The 21,058-nt window shown below is 46.5% G+C and overlaps 1 protein-coding gene across 2 annotated transcripts in view; it reads left to right on the forward strand.

Moving 5' to 3' along the window:
* Window positions 1–21,058, forward strand: part of PFDN1 (prefoldin subunit 1) — a 61,388-nt gene that overhangs the window by 12,306 nt on the left and 28,024 nt on the right. The gene's annotated exons all lie outside the window — the stretch shown is intronic.

Consider the following 21,058-nt stretch of genomic DNA (forward strand, 5'->3'; position numbering starts at 1 on the left):
CGGGTGGCTCATCAACTGGAAGAAGTCCTCGCTGGTCCCTGCTCGGAGCATGATGCACCTGGGGGCACTGCTGGACACCGTCAACGGCTGTTTCGGTCTCCAGAGAAGGTCCTGAAACTTCAGGACAGGATCGGATACTTTCTCTTGCCCAAGAGTGTCGATACACTCGGCGATGCAAGTACTAGGCCTCATGGTGTCTGCTTTCGACATTGTAGACTATGCTCAATTTCATTCCCGCCCTCTGCAGAGGTTAATCCTTTCCAAGTGGGTCGGCCTGCCTCACCGGATCAGGTGTCACATGATCTCCTTGACTTCGGAGGTTTGTTTGTCGCTGACATGGTGGCTACAGGACCAGCAGTTGAGCAGGAGCCGTCCCTTCTGGATCCCCAACTGGGTCCTACTGACTACGGACGCCAGTCTGAGTGGTTGGGGTGCAGCGTTGGAGCAACACTCTTTCCAGGGTCGGTGGACCAAGGAGGAATCGCTACTCCCGATAAACATTCTGGAATTGCGAGCAGTGTTCAATGCTTTGTCTCTCGCCCTGCCTCTGATACAGAACAGGCCTGTTCAAGTACGATCAGACAACGCCACAACGGTGGCGTACATAAACAATCAAGACTGCACTCGAAGCCGCATGGCAATGATGGAAGTGTCCAAAATCCTTTGGGCGGAACGCAATCTGCCAGCAATATCGGCAGTGTTCATTCCGGGGGTCCTCAGCTGAGAAGTGGACTTCCTCAGTCAGGATGTGCACGCCGGAGTGTGGAGTCTTCATCAAGAAGTCTTTCAACTCCTAGTGGACAAGTGGGGCCTACCAGATGTAGACCTGATGGCGTCTCTACATAATCACAAGGTTCTGGTCTTCGGATCAAGAACCAGGGATCCTCAAGCAGCGTTTGTGGATGCACTGGCAATTCCATGAACTTTCGGCTGCCCTACGTGTTCCCTCCAGTGTCACTCCTTCCCAGGGTACTACAGAAGTTCAAACAAGGAGGCGGAAAACTACTTCTAGTCGCTCCAGCGTGGCCTAGACGGCATTGGTTCTCAGACCTACAGGGTCTATCGATAGAGCATCCTCTTCTACTTCATCAGCACCCGGACCTCCTCGTTCAGGGCCCTTGTGTCTACCCGGACCTGGCCAGACTGGCTTTGATGGCGTGGCTCTTGAAGCTTCACTCCTGAGGGCTAAAAGGATTCTCCGAGGCAGTTATCCAACCTATGCTACAGGCCCACAAACCGGCTTCTGCGCGGATTTATTATAGGGTCTGGAATTCTTACTTCACCTGGTGAAGAATTACGATGCTTACAAATTCAGTACTTCCAGACTTCTGGCTTTTTTGCAACAAGGCCGTGACGTAGGCCTTCGTCTGGCCTCCCTCAAGGTTCATATCTCTGCCTGTCTGTTTGGTTTCAGAAAAAAATCGAGTCTATTCCTCACGTTCATACTTTCACTCAGGGTGTTTTATGGATTCAGCCTCCCTATGTCCCTCCTGTTGCTCCATGGGATCTTTCTATTGTCCTAAATGCCCTGCAAGAGTCTCCCATTTGAACTTCTTGAGTCAGTGGGCCTTAAGTGGCTCTCGGTCAAGGTCCTGTTCCTACTGTCTATTGCCTCTGCTGGAAGGGTGTCTGACGCAGGCGCTCTGTCCTGTCGTCCACCCTTTCTGATATTTCACAGTTATCGGGCCATTCTTAGAACTCGCCCTGGTTATTTACCTAAGGTGGTGTCATCGTTTCACCTTAACCAAGAGATTGTGGTTCCGGCTTTCATCTCTTCTGGTTTGTCATCCAAAGAGAGGTCTTTGGATGTGGTACGGGCTCTCCGTGTTTACGTGGTCAGATACCCTTTTTGTACTTTTTGGTTTTCACGAATGTGGCTGGCCTGCGAACAAGCAAACATTGGCCAGATGGATTGGAATGGTGATTGCACAAGCATATGCACAGGCTGGTCTTCCAGCTCCTGCTGCTATTAAAGCCCATTCTACTCAGTCTGTTGGACCTTCATGAGCGGCCTGCCGAAGCGCGTCCACGGAACAATTGTGCAATGTGGCTACGTGGTCCTCAGTGAACACGTTCATTAGGTTCTATGCCTTTGATACTTTCGCCTCCCAGATTGCTTCCTTTGGACACCGGGTTCTCATACCCGCTACGGCGCGTCCCCTCCCATGAGGAACTGTTTTAGGACATTCCTGATGTTTCCCTGTGCAAACCAATGTACCCCACTGCAGAATAGGAGATTTGTAGTAGACTTACCATTGTTAAATCTTTCTGTGAGGTTCCACAAGGCGTCTGCCCTGACGCACCTAGCTTCTATGGGTTTGTATGGCATTAGTCGCTAGTCCCTTCCCCTGTCGTGAGAACGTGGTTCAATGTGACTAACATCTACCTTCTTTTACCTGCTCCTGCATTGGACTGGTTAACGAAACCGCTCACAGTGCATGGAGGCAGGGTTATCTAGTATGCCCCAATGCATCCTGGGACAGTCTAAAGCTTTAGTCTGTTGGTGCCTGGATCAAGATCCATCTCTACACCCCGATGTTTCCCTGTGGAACCAATGTACCTCGCAGAAAGATTTAACAGTGGTAAGTCTACCATAAATCTCCTTTCTCTTCTAAAACCCACATGGCGGCCCAGTGTTTCCATGTTTCAGATGCTATGGGGGAATTCAATAGTTTGAAAAGTCAGTTGGGTGTCTTTGTTTGTTTGGGTCCCCCCCCCCCCCCCCCCCCCAAAAAAAATATATATTTTTGTTGGAGAAATGTCATACAAACCATCACAGACGTACAAAAAGACATTGATACAGAATAATTCAAAATGAAGCTCCAGGTATCACTTAGGATACAGATAATGTAGTACGTCAACTACGCAATTTGGACCTTACATTTTTTTAGAACTAAAAAACCTGTACAGAAAGAAGAATAGGAGAGAGAAGAAAAAGAGGAATGAGGGCAGGGGGAGGGGGGAGGACCAATATAAAAAGTTCTAGGAATGAACTCAAAAGTTGACGGTTTAGAAGATGCACATCGTATTTATATAAACAAGATGGGTGTCCTTTTTTTTTTTTTTTTTTTTTTGCCTATCTAATAGACAGAAGGAAACAGACATTCAACCGACTTTTCAAAATTGTATTTTCGGTCTTGATTAGAATACTCAGAGATGGTTAATTACAGATGCAGATCACCTTCACCTTTTGTAAATGGTTTGTTCTGATTTCCACCAATAAAGCTAGGTACACACTGTACAATAACAACCAATTTGCCAAAAATTGGGTGCTCGCTCATTTTAAGTCCTAGTTTGTATGAACGATTGTTTTGTCGATAACCGTAAAAGTTTTACATACAAACACACACCCTTGATTAGCCGAACGGTCGGCCAAGAACGAAAATCTCGTCCTCAATCCCCCGATATCGCGCAGTGTGGGGGGCATTCTCGATAATTTGACCATATTTCCCACGCGTTTCCATGACTTTGGCATCCTCTTTGTTGGCATTCATATGCAAATTCGTGTTTGTGTCAGAGATTCAGTAACTGCCAAAAAAAAAATCAAAAACCTTTTTAGTGTGTTGCTCAGATATTGGGGCCTTCAATTTTCTTGAAAAATCCCCATTATTGTTAGGGCGACCAAAAAATCTGATAGTGTACCTAGCTTAAGTTATAACGGTTGGGAGCAGATCTGCAAAGCCGTTACAGCAGGAGGCTTAATTGGTTTGATAACTGCACTAAAATATGTGGTGTTAGTCACCAAACAGGACAGGTATGTTAATTTTCAGATTCTTAACCACTAGATTTATAGAAATCTTTATAAATATTATACAGTTAAGAACAAGCTAGTTTTGTTTTTTAATCAAACATGATTTTACTATTATCGGTTCTGTAGCTTTTTATAATACCAATTGAAAGCAGTTCTCAAGATTGTCTCAAGTATTCCTGTTACAAAATTAAAGTCTAAAATACAGCCAACAATTCTGAAATCAAATAAGTTTTATTTTAAAGTTTAAACATGTTTTCTGCCACATGTGTAACTGTCTAGCAATTCAAAACATTGAAAGCTATTTTTATTACTTTAGGTAACGTAATAGAGGTATTGAAAAGTAGCAGATATTAATAGCATTGTGACTCATAGGTTGAAACACACACTATAAAATGTCTGCCTGCCCTTTTTATATTTCTAGAAGGGCAGGCAGCTTTTGAACTACGGATTCTTAGAAAAGCTTTGCAATTCCACTAGAATGTTAAAAAAATAAAATATATTGTTGGTGTGTGTAATTAATAATAAAAATAAAAAAAAGTATAATAAAAAAAAAAAAAATTGCATCCGGAAAGTATTCAAAGGTCTTAACTTTTTCCACATTTTGGTATGTTACAGCCTTATTCCAAAATGGATTAAATTTTATTTTTTCCCTCAAAATTCTGCACACAATACTCCATAATGACAATGTGAAAAGTAGTTTTTTTTTTTTTTTTTGTGTACAAATTTATTAAAAATAAAAAAACATATCACATGTACATAAGTATTCACAGCCTTTGCCATCATGCTCACAATTAAGCTCAGGTGCATCCTGATTCCACTGGTCATCCTTGAGATGTTCCTACAGGTTAATTGGAGTCCACCTGTGGTAAATTCAGTTGATTGGACATGGCTTGGAAAGGCACACACCTGTCTATATAAGGTCCCACACTTGACAGTGCATGTCTGAGCACAAACCAAGCATTAAGTCCAAGGAATTGGCTGTAGATCTCTGAGACATGATTGTCTCGAGGCACAAATCTGGGGAAGGGTACAGAAAAATTGCTGCTGCTTTGAAGGTTTCAATGCGCAGAGTGACCTCCATCATCCGTAAATGGAAGAAGTTCGGAACCACCAGGACTCTTCCTAGAGCTGGCCAGCCGTCTAAACTGAGCGATCGGGGGAGAAGGGCCCTAGTCAGGGATGTGACCAAGAACCCGATGGTCACTCTGTCAGAGCTACAGCTTTGGGTGAGAGGAGAATCTTCCAGAAGGACAACCATCTCTGCAGCAATCCAACTAATCAGGCCTGTATGGTAGAGTGGTCAGACGGAAGCCACTCCTTAGTAAAAAAAAGTACATGGCAGTTCGCCTGGAGTTTGCCAAAATGCACCTGAAGGACTCTCAGACCATGAGAAACAAAATTCTCTGGTCGGATAAGACAAAGATTGAGCACTTTGGTGTGAATGCCAGGCGTCCTGTTTGGAGGAAACCAAGCACCACTCCTCACAAGGCCAATACCATCCCTATAGTGAAACATGGTGTTGGCAGCAGCATGCTGTGGGGATGTTTTTTCAGTGGCAGGAACTGGGAGACTAGTCAGGATAGAGGGAAAGATGAATGCAGCAATGTACAGAGACATCCTGGATGAAAACCTGCTCCAGAGCGCTCTTGACCTCCGACTCGGGTGACTGTTCATCTTTCAGCGGGACGGCGACCCTAAGCACACAGCCAAGATATCAATGGATTGGCTTCAGGACAACTTCGTGAGAGCCTAGACTTGAATCCGATTGAACATCTCTGGAGATCTGACAATGGCTCTGCACCGACGCTTCCCTTCCATCCTGATGGAGCTTGAGAGGTGCTGCAAAGAGGTATGGGCAAAACTGCCCAAATATAGGTGTGCCAAGCTTGTGGCATCATATTCAAAAATACTTTTGAGGCTGTAATTGCTGCCAAAGGTGCATCAACAAAGTATTGAGGAAAGGCTGTGAATACTTCTGTACATGTGATTTTTATTTTTCATATTTTTAATTTTTTTGTATTTTTGTTTCATTTGCAAAAATCTCAAACTTTTTCACGTAGTCATCGTGGGGTATTGTGTGTAGAATTTTGAGGGGAGAAATTTATTCCAGTTTGGAATAAGGTTGCTAAATATGGAACAAGTCAAGCACTGTGAATACTTTGTATGTATGTATGTATGTATGTATGTATGTATGTATGCCATTGAAAAGGAGTAGTGTTGTCTATTATTTGAGACACTACAAGCCCAGGCTTGGGGATATCTGTTGAAGTAAATGTGGAATGCAGGGTTCCACGGTCCCTGAAGGAATTTAAGGATTATCACATCCTCTAACTCCGACTTATGTGTTGTTAATTGTTACAATGAAGTCATTTAGATATCATAAGAATTGAATACAGAATGTTCTATTGGATATAACATTGAGAAATACATTGAAAAATATAACCAGTGGTAACCTTTTCTGTTATACAAAACCTGATTTAAAAAAAAAAAAAACCCGTTGAAGTCCTAACGGACGAAACGCATTGGAATGCGATTTGGGTTAATAAAGCCTTTTCCACAAGCATCTGGTTGGAGATACATCCTTTCCAAGTCATAACTGTGACCACCTGATTGTAATTCCTCAGATCAATTCAGAATCATTTATGTATGAGATTGATGTACTATTTTAATAAGTTTTTACATATTTACGTCAAAGACTAATGTAATGTTGTGAATATTCATTTTTGTGAATAAAAATTCTTTTAAATATTGTAGTCTAAAGGCGATCAGGCTCCCACGAGAATCTTTACCGATATATATATATATATATATATATATATATATATATATATATATATATATATATATATATATATATATATATATATATATATATATATATATATATATATAATTTCTCTGACGTCCTAAGTGGATGCTGGGACTCCGTAAGGACCATGGGGAATAGCGGCTCCGCAGGAGACTGGGCACAACTATAAAGAAAGCTTTAGGTCTAACTGGTGTGCACTGGCTCCTCCCACTATGACCCTCCTCCAGACTTCAGTTAGAATCTTGTGCCCGGCTGAGCTGGATGCACACTAGGGGCTCTCCTGAGCTCATAAAAAGAAAGTATATTTAGGTTTTTTTATTTTACAGTGAGATCTGCTGGCAACAGACTCACTGCAGCGAGGGACTAAGGGGAGAAGAAGCGAACCTACCTAACAGGTGGTAGTTTGGGCTTCGTAGGCTACTGGACACCATTAGCTCCAGAGGGATCGACCGCAGGACCCGACCTTGGTGTTCGTTCCCGGAGCCGCGCCGCCGTCCCCCTTACAGAGCCAGAAGCAACGAAGAGGTCCGGAAAATCGGCGGCAGAAGACTTCGGTCTTCACCAAGGTAGCGCACAGCACTGCAGCTGTGCGCCATTGCTCCTCATGTACACCTCACACTCCGGTCACTGATGGGTGCAGGGCGCTGGTGGGGGCGCCCTGAGGGCAATATATGACACCTTGGCTGGCAAATCTACATCATATATAGTCCTAGAGGCTATATAGATGTAAAATTACCCCTGCCAGTATTCCAGAAAAAGCGGGAGAAAGTCCGCTGAAAAAGGGGCGGGGCTTCTCCCTCAGCACACTGGCGCCATTTTTCCCTCACAGCTCCGCTGGAAGGAAGCTCCCTGGCTCTCCCCTGCAGTCTGAACACTACAGAAGGGTAAAAAAGAGAGGGGGGGGCACTAAATTTAGGCGCAGTGTATATCTATCTATCTATCTGGGAAAACACTCATTTATAGTGGGATCCCTGTGTTATATAGCGCTCTGGTGTGTGCTGGCATACTCTCTCTCTCTGTCTCCCCAAAGGGCTTTGTGGGGTCCTGTCCTCTGTCAGAGCATTCCCTGTGTGTTTGCGGTGTGTCGGTACGGCTGTGTCGACATGTTTGAGGCTTATGTGGAGGCGGAGCAAATGCCTGTAAACGTGATGTCACCCCCTGCGGGGTCGACACCTGAGTGGATGACATACCTAATGTGGGACAGCTGGCTTCTCAGCCTGTGCCTGCCCAGGCGTCTCAAAAGTCATCAGGGGCTCTAAAACGCCCGCTACCTCAGATGACAGACACAGATGTCGACACGGATACTGACTCCAGTGTCGACGACTATGAGACTAATGTAACTTCCAGTAGGGCCACACGTTACATGATTGAGGCAATGAAAAATGTGTTGCACATTTCTGATGTTACCCCCGGTACCACAAAAAAGGGTATTATGTTTGGAGAGAAAAAACTACCAGTAGCTTTTCCTCCATCTGAAGAGTTAAATGAAGCGTGTGAAGAAGCGTGGGCTTCCCCTGATAAAAAGCTGGTAATTTCTAAGAGGTTACTAAATGGCGTACCCTTTCCCGCCAGAGGATAGGTCACGCTGGAAAACATCCCCTAGGGTAGATAAAGCGCTCACACGCTTGTCAAAGAAGGTGGCACTACCGTCTCCGGATATGGCCGCCCTAAAGGAACCTGCTGATAGAAAGCAGGAGGCTATCCTGAAATCTATATATACACACACAGGTGTTATACTGAGACCGGCTATTGCTTCAGCCTGGATGTGCAGTTCTGCTGCTGCGTGGTCAGATTCCCTGTCAGAAAATATAGATACCCTAGACAGGGACACTATATTGCTAAACGTAGAGCATATAAAAGACGCACTTTTATACATGAGGGATGCACAGAGGGATATTTGCCGGCTGGCATCCAAAATTAGTGCGATGTCCATTTCTGCCAGGAGAGGGTTATGGACTCGGCAGTGGACAGGAGATGCAGATTCCAAACGACACATGGAAGTTCTGCCTTTATAAGGGTGAGGAGTTGTTCGGGGATGGTCTCTCGGACCTCGTTTCCACAGCAACAGCTGGGAAGTCTACATTTTTACCCCATGTTCCCTCACAACCAAAGAAAGCACCGTATTATCAGGTACAGTCCTTTCGGCCCAATAGGGGCAAGCGGGTTAAAGGCGCGTCCTTTCTGCCCAGAGGCAGAGGTAGGGGAAAGCAGCTGCAGCATACTGCCAGTTCCCAGGAGCAAAAGTCCTCCCCCGCTTCCTCTAAGTCCACAGCATGACGCTGGGGATTCACAGGCGGTGGGGGCCCGTCTCAAATATTTCAGCAATCAGTGGGCTCGCTCACGGGTGGATCCCTGGATCCTTCAAGTAGTATCTCAGGTGTACAAGCTAGAATTCGAGACGTCTCCCCCCCCCCCCCCCCCCCCCGTCGTTTCCTCAAATCTGCCTTGCCAACCACTCCCTCAGGCAGGGAGGCAGTGTTGCAGGCAATTCACAAGTTGTAGAATTAGAAAGAAATTATTGCGCCACGTGTGTTCACCAACGTTAAATAACCCTGAATATAGATATAAACAATAGCGATCTGACACTCCCTAAAAATTTAAAAGGGCGTCTGCTTACCCCCAAACAGGGACGGCGGTTCCCTGTATCATAGAATTCAAGACAGTTGGGGGGGGGGGGGGGGAGGGGGTTTTAGCGACCAATGGTGTCTAAAAGAAATCACGCTTTAGGTGAATAATTAAGAATAAAATACAATTTATTAATGTGTATATTTAAAATGACAGAACTTCTTCTAAAAATGGGATAAAAACTATACATACAGAAATATAATACCAGTTAAAAATGAATAAATAGTAAAAAGATTCCTTAACTTGGTATGTAGTCACTGCCAGATAGCCCAACGCGTTTCGTCCTTAAGACTTCATCATCATCTTTTAGACACCATTGGTCGCTAAAACCCCCTCCCCCCCCCCCCCCCCCCCAACTGTCTTGAATTCACAAGTTGTATTCACAACAAGTGATAGTAAAGGTGCCCCTACTTCAACAAGGACGGGGTTACTATTCCACAATGTTTGTTGTACTGAAACCGGACGTTTCGGTGAGACCCATTTTAAATTTGAAATCCTTGAACACATATATCAAAAAATTCAAGTTCAAGATGGAATCGCTCAGGGCGGTTATTGCAAGCCTGGAGGAGGGGGATTACATGGTATCCCTGGACATCAAGGATGCTTACCTGCATGTCCCCATTTACCATCCTCACCAGGAGTACCTCAGATTTGTGGTACAGGATTGTCATTACCAATTCCAGACGTTGCCGTTCGGTCTATCCACGGCTCCGAGGGTCTTTACCAAGGTAATGGCCGAAATGATGATACTCCTTCGAAAGAAGGGAGTTTTAATTATCCCGTACTTGGACGATCTCCTGATAAAGGCGAGGTCCAGAGAGCAGTTGTTGGTCGGGGTAGCACTATCTCGGGAAGTGCTACAACAGCACGGCTGGATTCTAAACATTCCAAAGTCACAGCTGGTCCCTACGACACGTCTACTGTTCCTGGGGATGGTTCTGGACACAGAACAGAGAAAAGTGTTTCTCCCGGAGGAGAAGGCCAAGGAGCTGTCATCTCTAGTCAGAGGCCTCCTAAAACCAAAACAGGTGTCGGTGCATCACTGCACGCGGATCCTGGGAAAAATGGTAGCTTCCTACGAAGCGATTCCATTCGGCAGGTTTCATGCAAGAACCTTTCAGTGGGACCTGTTGGACAAGTGGTCCGGATCGCATCTTCAGATGCATCGTCTGATAACCCTGTCTCCAAGGACAAGGGTGTCTGCAGAGTGCTCATCTAAGAGGGCCGCAGATTCGGCATACAGGACTGGGTCCTGGTGACCACGGATGCCAGCCTTCGAGGCTGGGGGGCAGGCACACAGGGAAGAAACTTCCAAGGACTTTGGTCAAGTCAGGAGACTTCCCTGCACATAAATATTCTGGAACTAAGGGCCATTTACAATGCCCTAAGTCAGGCAAAACCCCTGCTTCAAAACCAGCCGTTACTGATCCAGTCAGACAACATCACGGCGGTCGCCCATGTAAACCGACAGGGCGGCACGAGAAGCAGGACGGCGCTGGCAGAAGCCACAAGGATTCTCCGATGGGCGGAAAATTACGTTTTAGCACTGTCAGCAGTGTTCATTCCGGGAGTGGACAACTGGGAAGCAGACTTCCTCAGCAGGCACGACCTCCACCCGGGAGAGTGGGGACTTCATCCAGAAGTCTTCCAACTGATTGTAAACCGTTGGGAAAGGCCACAGGTGGACATGATGGCGTCCCGCCTAAACAAAAAACTAGAAAAGTATTGCGCCAGGTCAAGAGACCCGCAGGCGATAGCTGTGGACGCTCTAGTGACACCGTGGGTGTACCGGTCGGTTTATGTGTTCCCTCCTCTTCCCCTCATACCAAAGGTACTGAGGATAATACGGAGAAGAGGAGTAAGAACTATACTCATTGTTCCGGATTGGCCAAGAAGAGCTTGGTACCCGGAACTTCAAGAAATGATCACAGAGGACCCATGGCCTCTGCCGCTCAGACATGACCTGCTGCAGCAGGGGCCCTGTCTGTACCAAGACTTACCGCGGCTGCGTTTGACGGCATGGCGGTTGAACGCCGGATCCTGAAGGAAAAGGGCATTCCGGAGGAAGTCATTCCTGCGCTAATTAAAGCTAGGAAAGAAGTAACCGCAAACCATTATCACCACATATGGCGAAAATATGTTGCGTGGTGTGAGGCCAGGAAGGCCCCAACGGAAGAATTTCAGCTGGGCCGTTTCCTGCACTTTCTACAGTCAGGGGTGACTATGGGCCTAAAATTGGGTTCCATTAAGGTCCAGATTTCGGCTCTATCGATTTTCTTCCAGAGAGAACTGGCTTCACTACCTGAAGTTCAAACTTTTGTTAAGGGAGTGCTGCATATTCAGCGCCCTTTTGTGTCTCCAGTGGCACCTTGGGATCTCAACGTGGTGTTGTATTTCCTAAAGTCACATTGGTTTGAGCCACTTAAAACCGTGGATTTGAAATAGCTCACGTGGAAAGTGGTCATGTTGTTGGCCTTGGCTTCGGCCAGGCGTGTATCAGAATTGGTGGCTGTCATGTAAAAGCCCTTATCTGATTTTCCATATAGATAGGGCAGAATTGAGGACTCGTCCCCAGTTTCTCCCTAAAGTGGTATCAGCGTTTCATCTGAACCAACCTATCGTGGTGCCTGCGGCTACAAAAGACTTGGAGGCTTCCAAGTTGTTGGACGTAGTCAGGGCCCTGAAAATATGTTTCCAGGACAGCTGGAGTCAGAAAGACTGACTCGCTATTTATCCTGTATGCGCCCAACAAGTTGGGTGCACCTGATTCAAAGCAGACTATTGCTCGCTGGATCTGTAGTACGATTCAGCTTGCACATTCTGCGGCTGGACTGCCGCATCCTAAATCGGTGAAAGCCCATTCCACGAGGAAGGTGGGCTCTTCTTGGGCGGCTGCCCGAGGGGTCTCTGCTCTACAACTTTGCCGAGCAGCTACTTGGTCGGGGTCAAACACATTTGCAAAATTCTACAAGTTTGACACCCTGGCTGAGGAGGACCTAGAGTATGCCCATTCGGTGCTGCAGAGTCATCCGCACTCTCCCGCCCGTTTGGGAGCTTTGGTATAATCCCCATGGTCCTTACGGAGTCCCAGCATCCACTTAGGACGTCAGAGAAAATAAGAATTTACTCACCGGTAATTCTATTTCTCGTAGTCCGTAGTGAATGCTGGGCGCCCATCCCAAGTGCGGATTGTCTGCAATACTTGTACATAGTTATTGCTTAACTAAAGGGTTATTGTTGAGCCATCTGTTGAGAGGCTCAGTTGTTATCATACTGTTAACTGGGTATTGTATCACGAGTTATACGGTGTGATTGGTGTGGCTGGTATGAGTCTTACCCGGGATTCATAATCCTTCCTTATTGTGTCAGCTCTTCCGGGCACAGTATCCTAACTGAAGTCTGAAGGAGGGTCATAGTGGGAGGAGCCAGTGCACACCAGTTAGACCTAAAGCTTTCTTTATAGTTGTGCCTAAATTCTTATATATCTATCTATCTATCTATATATCGCGGTCCTGCTGCTGGGTTGTTTGCCTCCTCCGCGTCTCCTGGTAGCGCCCCCATGCTCTGGACACTGCGCTGACAGACACAGCAAACTTTCTTGCCACAGCTCGCATTAATGTGCCATCCTGGATGAGCTGCACTTCCTGAGCCTCTTGTGTGGGTTGTAGGGAGGTCATACAGGCACGTGGAGGCCACACACACTACTGAGCCTCATTTTGACTTGTTTTAAGGACATTACATCAAAGTTGGATCAGCCTGTAGTGTGTTTTTCCACTTTAATTTTGAGGGTGACTCCAAATCCAGATCTCCATGGGTTAATAAATTTGATTTCCATTGATAATTTTTGTGTGATTTTGTTGTCGGCACATTCAACTATGTAAAGAACAAAGTATTTGACTTCCGGTTCCGGCGCCCATGTGAGGAGAAGCTGATTGCTGCAGCTCTCCTGCACCCTCTGCAACCGGAGCACACAGCGCCTCTAATTCACGGCTTTTCTCCGCGCCGGTCGCACAATACCAGTGGGAAGGTGTAGAGAACTGGATGGAGAGATTTCTGTCCTCCCCTATGCCCCCTAAAGTCCAAAGATCGAGGTCTGAAAGACGGCCGGGAGAATCCAAGATGGCCGCCGCATCTAACTCACAAACGAGTCTGCAGGCTGCTGGCAGCACCAAACAGGCTTCTGCAAAACACACTTCTCCCTCAGGTGAGCCTGACTGTACCCTTGTCTCTCCAGTGACTTATGCTGATGTAGTAAGAGCTGTTAGGGATGCCATGGAGCCTATCATGGATGCACATGCTGTTAAAATGCAGCAGGCAGTAAAAGATCTAAAATCCCAAATCCAGCAGCTCACCAAGACTGTTCTTACAAATGAACAAAGGCTGGGGGAGACTTTTCAGGATGTTGGGGATCTTAAGCACAGATATGATGAGCTCCAGAAATCTCACTTTCAACTGCTGAACTAGGTTGATGATCTTGAAAATAGATCGAGGAGATCGAATCTTCGGGTACTGGGGCTCCCTGAGTCACTGAAAGGTCCTGATTTGACTCTGTCTTTTGCAAACGTCCCTCCTTGATTTACTGCATATCCAAGATGAATGCACCGGCTTAGTTATTGAGAGAGCCCACAGACTGGGTCCCCCACGTTCTGCACCTAATAGCAGACCACGTGTGGTCATATTTAAATGTCTGAACTTTCTCCATAAGGAGGCAATATGGTCGGCATCCAGGAAGCACAGAAATTTACAATGGGAGGGAGCTCGTTTGGCCATTTTCCAGGACTACTCCGCGGAGGTTTCCCGGGCCCGTCGAGAATTAACCCCCCATTGCTCACGTTTGGTAAAGGCGAATAAAAAATTTGCTCTGCTCTTCCCTGCAAGACTACGTCTGTTTGATGGAAATTCTTTTCGAGACTTTACAAATCTTGCAGATGCAGAGGCTTATGTTTCCGAGGCCTCCCAGGCAGATGACGACTCCTCTCAGATGGACGACTCCCTGGAGAGGGATGGCTGAGTACTGCTCCTGGACTTATCTGTTTCTGGCGATGCCCGCCAATCTAATATAATTTAATTATTGCGGTAGAAGCTGCCGCAGGTGTTTTTCCCCACAAAAGAGCATTTGGTCTTACACAACGGGCCGAACCATTTTAAAAAATGTTTTTGTTTTAGATTTTTCTTATACATCTGCTGTTTTCTCCTGGAAATGCAATCTCTCTAGAATGTTTACATATGTTTAGAGGAGATATTTCCATCCTTTTATTTATGTGACAGGCTGCATTTTTCTTTTTCTGTAACATGCTCTGTGTGCTCTGAAATTTTCTGGTTAATTTTCTTAAGATATATCTTCATATAATATGTTGCCGAGGGTGGGTAAGGGTGCCCCCTCCCTCACTTTTTTTCTCAGGTTATCAAATTCCGGCTGGCTCAGTGGTGGTCTATGACGGCCTCTGTGCTTGCTCGAACCGGTTGTTCTTGTTTTCTGAAGTTATGATCGTCCTTAGCAGGACTTTCTTTCACAATTTTAATGTTATATTCTGTGTGTTTTCTATGTTTTTGTTCTTCTTTTCTTCTCCCCCTCCCATTCTTTTCCTTATGTGTCCACCCCGGTATGTTTGGTATTTGTTTCTCGACGGCTGTAGATATTGTGGTTACTGTGCATGTTTTCAGGTTCTCCCAGGTCATTTGATGCATGGCTAGTCTGAGTGTAGGCACGTGGAATGTGGGAGGGATCAACTCCCCAGCTAAACGCAGAAAGATTTTGCTCTATCTTCGGAAGGTGGGCATGGATGTTTTCATCAGGAATCTCACCTTATGCCAAATGAGGTGGTAAAACTGAACACTATGGGTTGGTCTGTGGTAGCCTCTTCCTCCTTCTTCTCTTCTAAGGCTAGAGGAGTGATTATATTAGCACGACACACGGTCCCTATCTCTGTCCAAGCTATTATAGATGACACTCAGGGTAGGTATGTATTGGCAGATGTCACTTTGTATGCATCCAGGTTCCTACTTTGTAATATTTATGCCCCTAATCAGTACTCTAGGCAATTCTATACGAACATGGTCACTAAGCTACTAAGTTACTCTGAAATTCCCATGATACTGGGTGGAGATTTTAATATATATTCTTCTTCAACCATGGATAAATCCCCTCCCCCCCCGCACTACCCCCTCGTTACCGCGTATTGGTATCCCCTATATTTGCTCGCAGCTATCCTTAGTGGATGTGTGGCACGCATGCTATCCATTAGAAAGGGAGTTTACATGTCTCTCAGCTGCGCACCACACGTTCTCGAGGATTGATTATCTGCTGTTATCTGAATCCCTTTTCTCAAAAGTGGCTGACTCAAAAATTGAGTATCTGTATTTCAGATCATGCTCTATGCTGGATGAAATTGATGCTCCTTTCAGAAAAATCCCATTTCCGCTCCTGGCACTTCCCCTCTCATTTAAGTGGCTCTCTAAAATTCCGCTCCTCATTAGATGCAGCGTGGCTTGATTATCATATGCACAATGGAGAAACTCTGAGCGATGATCCTGCTCTTTTCTGGCAGGCGTCAAAATCAGTTATCCGGGGACACATTATTTCCTATAGTAAAAAAAGGGATTTAGATTTAAATTCACAATATTTGGAAGCCCAGGCGGCTCTCACTCTCGCTTTCCAGGAATTTAAGTCCTCCCCCTCCCCTTCTACTAGAGAACGGTACCTTACACAAAAAACACTGTTCGATACCCTCCTTTCTCAATTGGAAGCAAAATATTCATTTTCAAGAGACTGTAGCATTTACAGATATGGCAACAAGTCTGGCAAACTGTTATCACGTTTATTAAAGGGCAGACACCCTAAAGTGGTCATTCACTCTCTGCTCACCCAAGGTGGAGACAGAGTACGGACCTCGGCCGAGATTGCTGAGGTGCTACAGTCCACTTTGTATGCACGTCCTATTATCAACCAGACACACAAGTCTAGCTTTTGGTCTTCTACTGATCTGCCTCAAATGTCAGAGTCGCACTGTACCTCTCTTCTTGCACCTATCACCACTGAGGAAGTTTCTCTAGCAATAGGTGGACTGAGGGCTGGGAAGACTCCGGGTCCTGACGGTTTTGCCAATGACTACTATAAAATTCTATCTACTAGACCAGTGGTTCTGAAACTCGATCCTCAGGACCCCACACGGTTCACGTTTTCCATGTCACCCAGCACTGCACTGTGTATCACCAACTGTCACATTTTAAAAATCTACAGGTGACCTGCAAAACATGGACCGTGTGGGGTCCTGAGGACCGAGTTTGAGAACCTGTGTACTAGACTGAGCGACTGTCTTATTTAATTTATGCAGGGTGCTTCCTTGCCCCAATATTTTAATTCAGCCGTCATAAAGGTTATCCCGAAGCCTGGCCGGGATCCTGAGTCTCCCAGCTCTTATCGTCCGACCTCCCTTTTAAACACGGATTATAAATTATTCACTAAAATCCTCTCAAATAGACTCAAATTCATAGTCCCTGACATAGTGCGTACGGACCAGACTGGATTTGTCTGGGGTCGGCAATCAGTGAGCAATATCCGAAAGGTCTTGACTGTTATGCAGGCCTTTCAGTTTTCCAAACCCACGGATACTAATGTATTATTATCCATTGATGCCGAAAAGGCGTTCGACCTGGTCACCTGGGACCATCTGTATGAAACGCTCCATCGCTTTGGTGCACCTGAGGACTTTGTCTCTCATTTCCCGTCTATATGAATCTCCCTCCACTCAAGTTTTGGGGAATAGTATTCTCTCTTCCCCTTTCCTTATCCAGAGTGGCACATGACAGGGCTGCCCCTTGTCACCTTTATTATTTGCCTTAGCTTTAGAACCCTTAGCTGTTTCCCTGAGAAACTCTCCCGAATTTGCAGGCATAAAAATCATGGACACCACGGTAAAATGATCACTGTATGCCGACGACATGCTGCTATTTATTTCTCTGACGTCCTAGTGGATGCTGGGAACTCCGTAAGGACCATGGGGAATAGCGGCTCCGCAGGAGACAGGGCACATCTAAAGAAAGCTTTAGGATCACCTGGTGTGCGCACTGGCTCCTCCCCCTATGACCCTCCTCCAAGCCTCAGTTAGATTTTCTGTGCCCGACGAGAAGGGTGCACACTAGGGGCTCTCCTGAGCTCTTTGTGAAAGTTTTAGTTTAGGTTTATTATTTTCAGTGAGACCTGCTGGCAACAGGCTCACTGCATCGAGGGACTAAGGGGAGAAGAAGCGAACTCACCTGCGTGCAGAGTGGATTGGGCTTCTTAGGCTACTGGACATTAGCTCCAGAGGGACGATCACAGGTTCAGCCTGGATGGGTCACCGGAGCCGCGCCGCCGGCCCCCTTACAGAGCCAGAAGAGCGAAGAGGTCCGGAAAAATCGGCGGCAGAAGACTTTCCTGTCTTCAGATAAAGGTAGGCGCACAGCACCGCAGCTGTGCGCCATTGCTCTCAGCACACTTCACACTCCGGTCACTGAGGGTGCAGGGCGCTGGGGGGGCAGCGCCCTGAGACGCAATAAATCGATAGAAAACCTTTTATGGCTAAAATAAACGCATCACATATAACTCCTGGGCTATATGGATGCATTTAACCCCTGCCAAAACATACAAGAAAACGGATGATAGGCTCCGCCCCTTTCTCGGCGTCCTTATCTCCTCAGCACACTGGCGCCATTTTCCCTCACAGCTCAGTTGGAGGGAAGCTCCCTGGCTCTCCCCTGCAGTCACTACACTACAGAAAGGGGTTAAAAAAGAGGGGGGGGCACAAATTAGGCGCAGTATAAACAATACAGCAGCTATAAAGGGAAAAACACTTATATAATGTTATCCCTGTATATATATAGCGCTCTGGTGTGTGCTGGCAAACTCTCCCTCTGTCTCCCCAAAGGGCTAGTGGGGTCCTGTCCTCTATCAGAGCATTCCCTGTGTGTGTGCTGTGTGTCGGTACGTTTGTGTCGACATGTATGAGGAGAAAAATGATGAGGAGACGGAGTAGAGTGTCTGTAATAGTGTTGTCACCCCCTGGGGGGTCGACACCTGAGTGGATGTACTGTTGAAATTGCGTGACAGTGTCAGCTTTGTATAAAAGACAGTGGTTGACATGAGACAGCCGGCTACTCAGCTTGTGCATGTCCAGACGTCTCATACAGGGGCTCTAAAGCGCCCGTTACCTCAGATACAGACGCCGACACGGATACTGACTCCTGTGTCGACGGTGAAGAGACAACCGTGATTTCCAATAGGGCCACACATTGCATGATTGAGGCAATGGAAAAAGTTTACACTCTTCTGATAATATAAATACCACCAAAAAAAAGGGGTATTATGTTTGGTGAGGAAAAACTTCCTGTAGTTTTCCTGAATCTGAGAAATAAAATGAGGTGTGTGATGATGCGTGGGTTTCCCCCCGATAACAATTGATAATTTCTAAAAAGTTATTGGCAGTATACCTTTTCCCGCCAGAGGTTAGGGTGCGTTGGGAAACACCCCCTAGGGGGGATAAGGCGCTCACACGCTTGTAAGAACAAGGACTCTACCCTCTCTGGAGATGGCCGCCCTTAGGGATCCTGCTGATAGAAAGCAGGAGGGTATCCTAAAATGTATTCACACACATACTGGTGTTATACTGCGACCAGCAATCGCCTCAGCCTGGATGTGCAGTGCTGGGTTGGCGTGGTCGGATTCCCTGACTGGAAATTTGATATCCTAGATAAGGACAGTATATTATTGCCTATAGAGCAATTAAAAGATGCATTTCTATATATGCATGATGCACAGCGGAATATTTGCCGACTGGCATCAAGTATAAGTGCGTTGTCCAATTATACCAGTAAAGTGGTCAGGTGATGCGGATTCCAAACGGCATTTGGAAGTATTGCCTTAAAAAAAAAAAAAAAAAAAAAAAAAAAAAAAGGGGATGTACCCCAGGTCGCCTCTCAAAATAAGACGCCGTATTATCAGGCGCAGTCCTGGTTGGCAAGCGGACAAAAGGGTTCCTCTTTTCTGCTCGTGACAGAGGGAGAGGAAAATGGCTGCAGAGATCAGCCAGTTCCCAGGAACAGAAACCCTTTTCCGCCTCTGCCAAGCTCTCAGTATGACGCTAGGGCTTTACAAGTTCAGGCACGGTGGGGGCCCGTTCTCAATGAATTTCAGTGCGCAGTGGGCTCACTCGCAAGTAGACCCCTGGATCCTTCAGGTAATATTTCAGGGGTACAAATTGGAAATCGAGACGTTTTCCCCTCGCCGTTTCCAAAAGTCTGTTTTACCGACGTCTCCCGCTGACAAGGCAGTTTTGGAAGCCATTCACAAGCTGTATTCCCAGCAGGTGATAATTAAGGTACCCCTCCTGCAACAGGGAACGGGGTATTATTCCACACTATTGTGGTACCGAAGCCAGACGGCTCGGTGAGACCGATTTTAAAATCTAAAATCTTTGAACACTTACATACAGAGGTTCAAATTCAAAATTGAGTCACTCAGAGCAGTGATTGCAAACCTGGAAGAAGGGGACTACATGATGTCTCGGGACATCAAGGATGCTTACCTTCATGTCAAAATTTACCCTTCTCACCAAGGGTATCTCAGGTTATGGTACAGAACTGTCACTATCAGTTCAGACGCTGCCGTAGGGATGGTCCACGGCACCCCGGGTCTTTACTGAAGTAATGACCGTAATGATGATATTCCTTCGAAGGAAGGGAATTTTAGTTATCCTTTACTTGGACGATTCCCTGATAAGGGTGAGATCCAGGGAACAGTTGGAGATCGGTGTAGCACTACCTCAGGTAGTGTTGCGGCAGCACGATTGGATTCTCAATATTCCAAAATCGCAGCTGGTTCCGACGACTTGTCTTCTGTTCCTAGGGATGATCCTGGACACAGTCCAGAAAGAAGGTGTTTCTCCCGGAGGAGAAAACCAGGGAGTTATCCGAGCTAGTCAGGAACCTCCTAAAACCGAACCAAGTCTCAGTGCATCAATGCACAAGGGTTCTGGGTTAAAATGGTGGCTTCCTACGAAGCAATCCCATTCGGCAGATTCCACGCAAGACTTTCCAGTGGAACCTACTGGACAAATGGTCCGGGTCGCATCTTCAGATGCTTCAGCGGATAACCCTGTCACCAGGGACAAGGGTATCCCTCCTGTGGTGGTTGCAGAGTGCTCATCTTCTAGAGGGCCGCAGATTCGGCATGCGGGACTGGGTCCTGGTGGCCACGGATGCCAGCCTGCGAGGTTGGGGAGCAGTCACACAGGGAAGGAATATCCAGGGCTTATGGTCAAGCCTGGAGACATCACTTCACATAAATGTCCTGAAGCTAAGGGCCATTTACAATGCTCTAAGCTTAGCAAGACCTCTGCTTCAAGGTCAGCCGGTGTTGATCCAGTCGGACAACATTACGGCAGTCACCCACGTAAACAGACAGGGTGCCACAAGAAGCAGGAGGGCAATGGCAGAAGCTGCAAGGATTCTTCGCGGGGCGAAAAACCATGTGATAGCACTGTCAGCAGTTTTCATTCCGGGAGTGGACAACTGGGAAGCAGTTTTCCTCAGCACGACCTCCACCCGGGAGAGTAAGGACTTCACCCAGAAGTCTTCCACATGATTATAAACCGTTGGGGAGAAACTCGACAGGTATTGCGCCACGTCAAGGGACCCTCAGGCAATAGCTGTAGATGCTCTGGTAACACCGTGGGTGTACCAATCAGTGTATGGGTTCCCTCCTCTGCCTCTCATACCCAAGGTACTGAGATTGATAAGATGGAGAGGAGTAAGCACTATATTAGTGGCTCCGGATTGGCCAAGAAGGAATTGGTAACCGGAACTTCAAGAGATGCTCACGGAGGATCCGTAGCCTC

The sequence above is a fragment of the Pseudophryne corroboree genome, chromosome 6 (genome assembly GCF_028390025.1).
Source record: "Pseudophryne corroboree isolate aPseCor3 chromosome 6, aPseCor3.hap2, whole genome shotgun sequence".
Lineage (NCBI taxonomy): Eukaryota > Metazoa > Chordata > Amphibia > Anura > Myobatrachidae > Pseudophryne > Pseudophryne corroboree.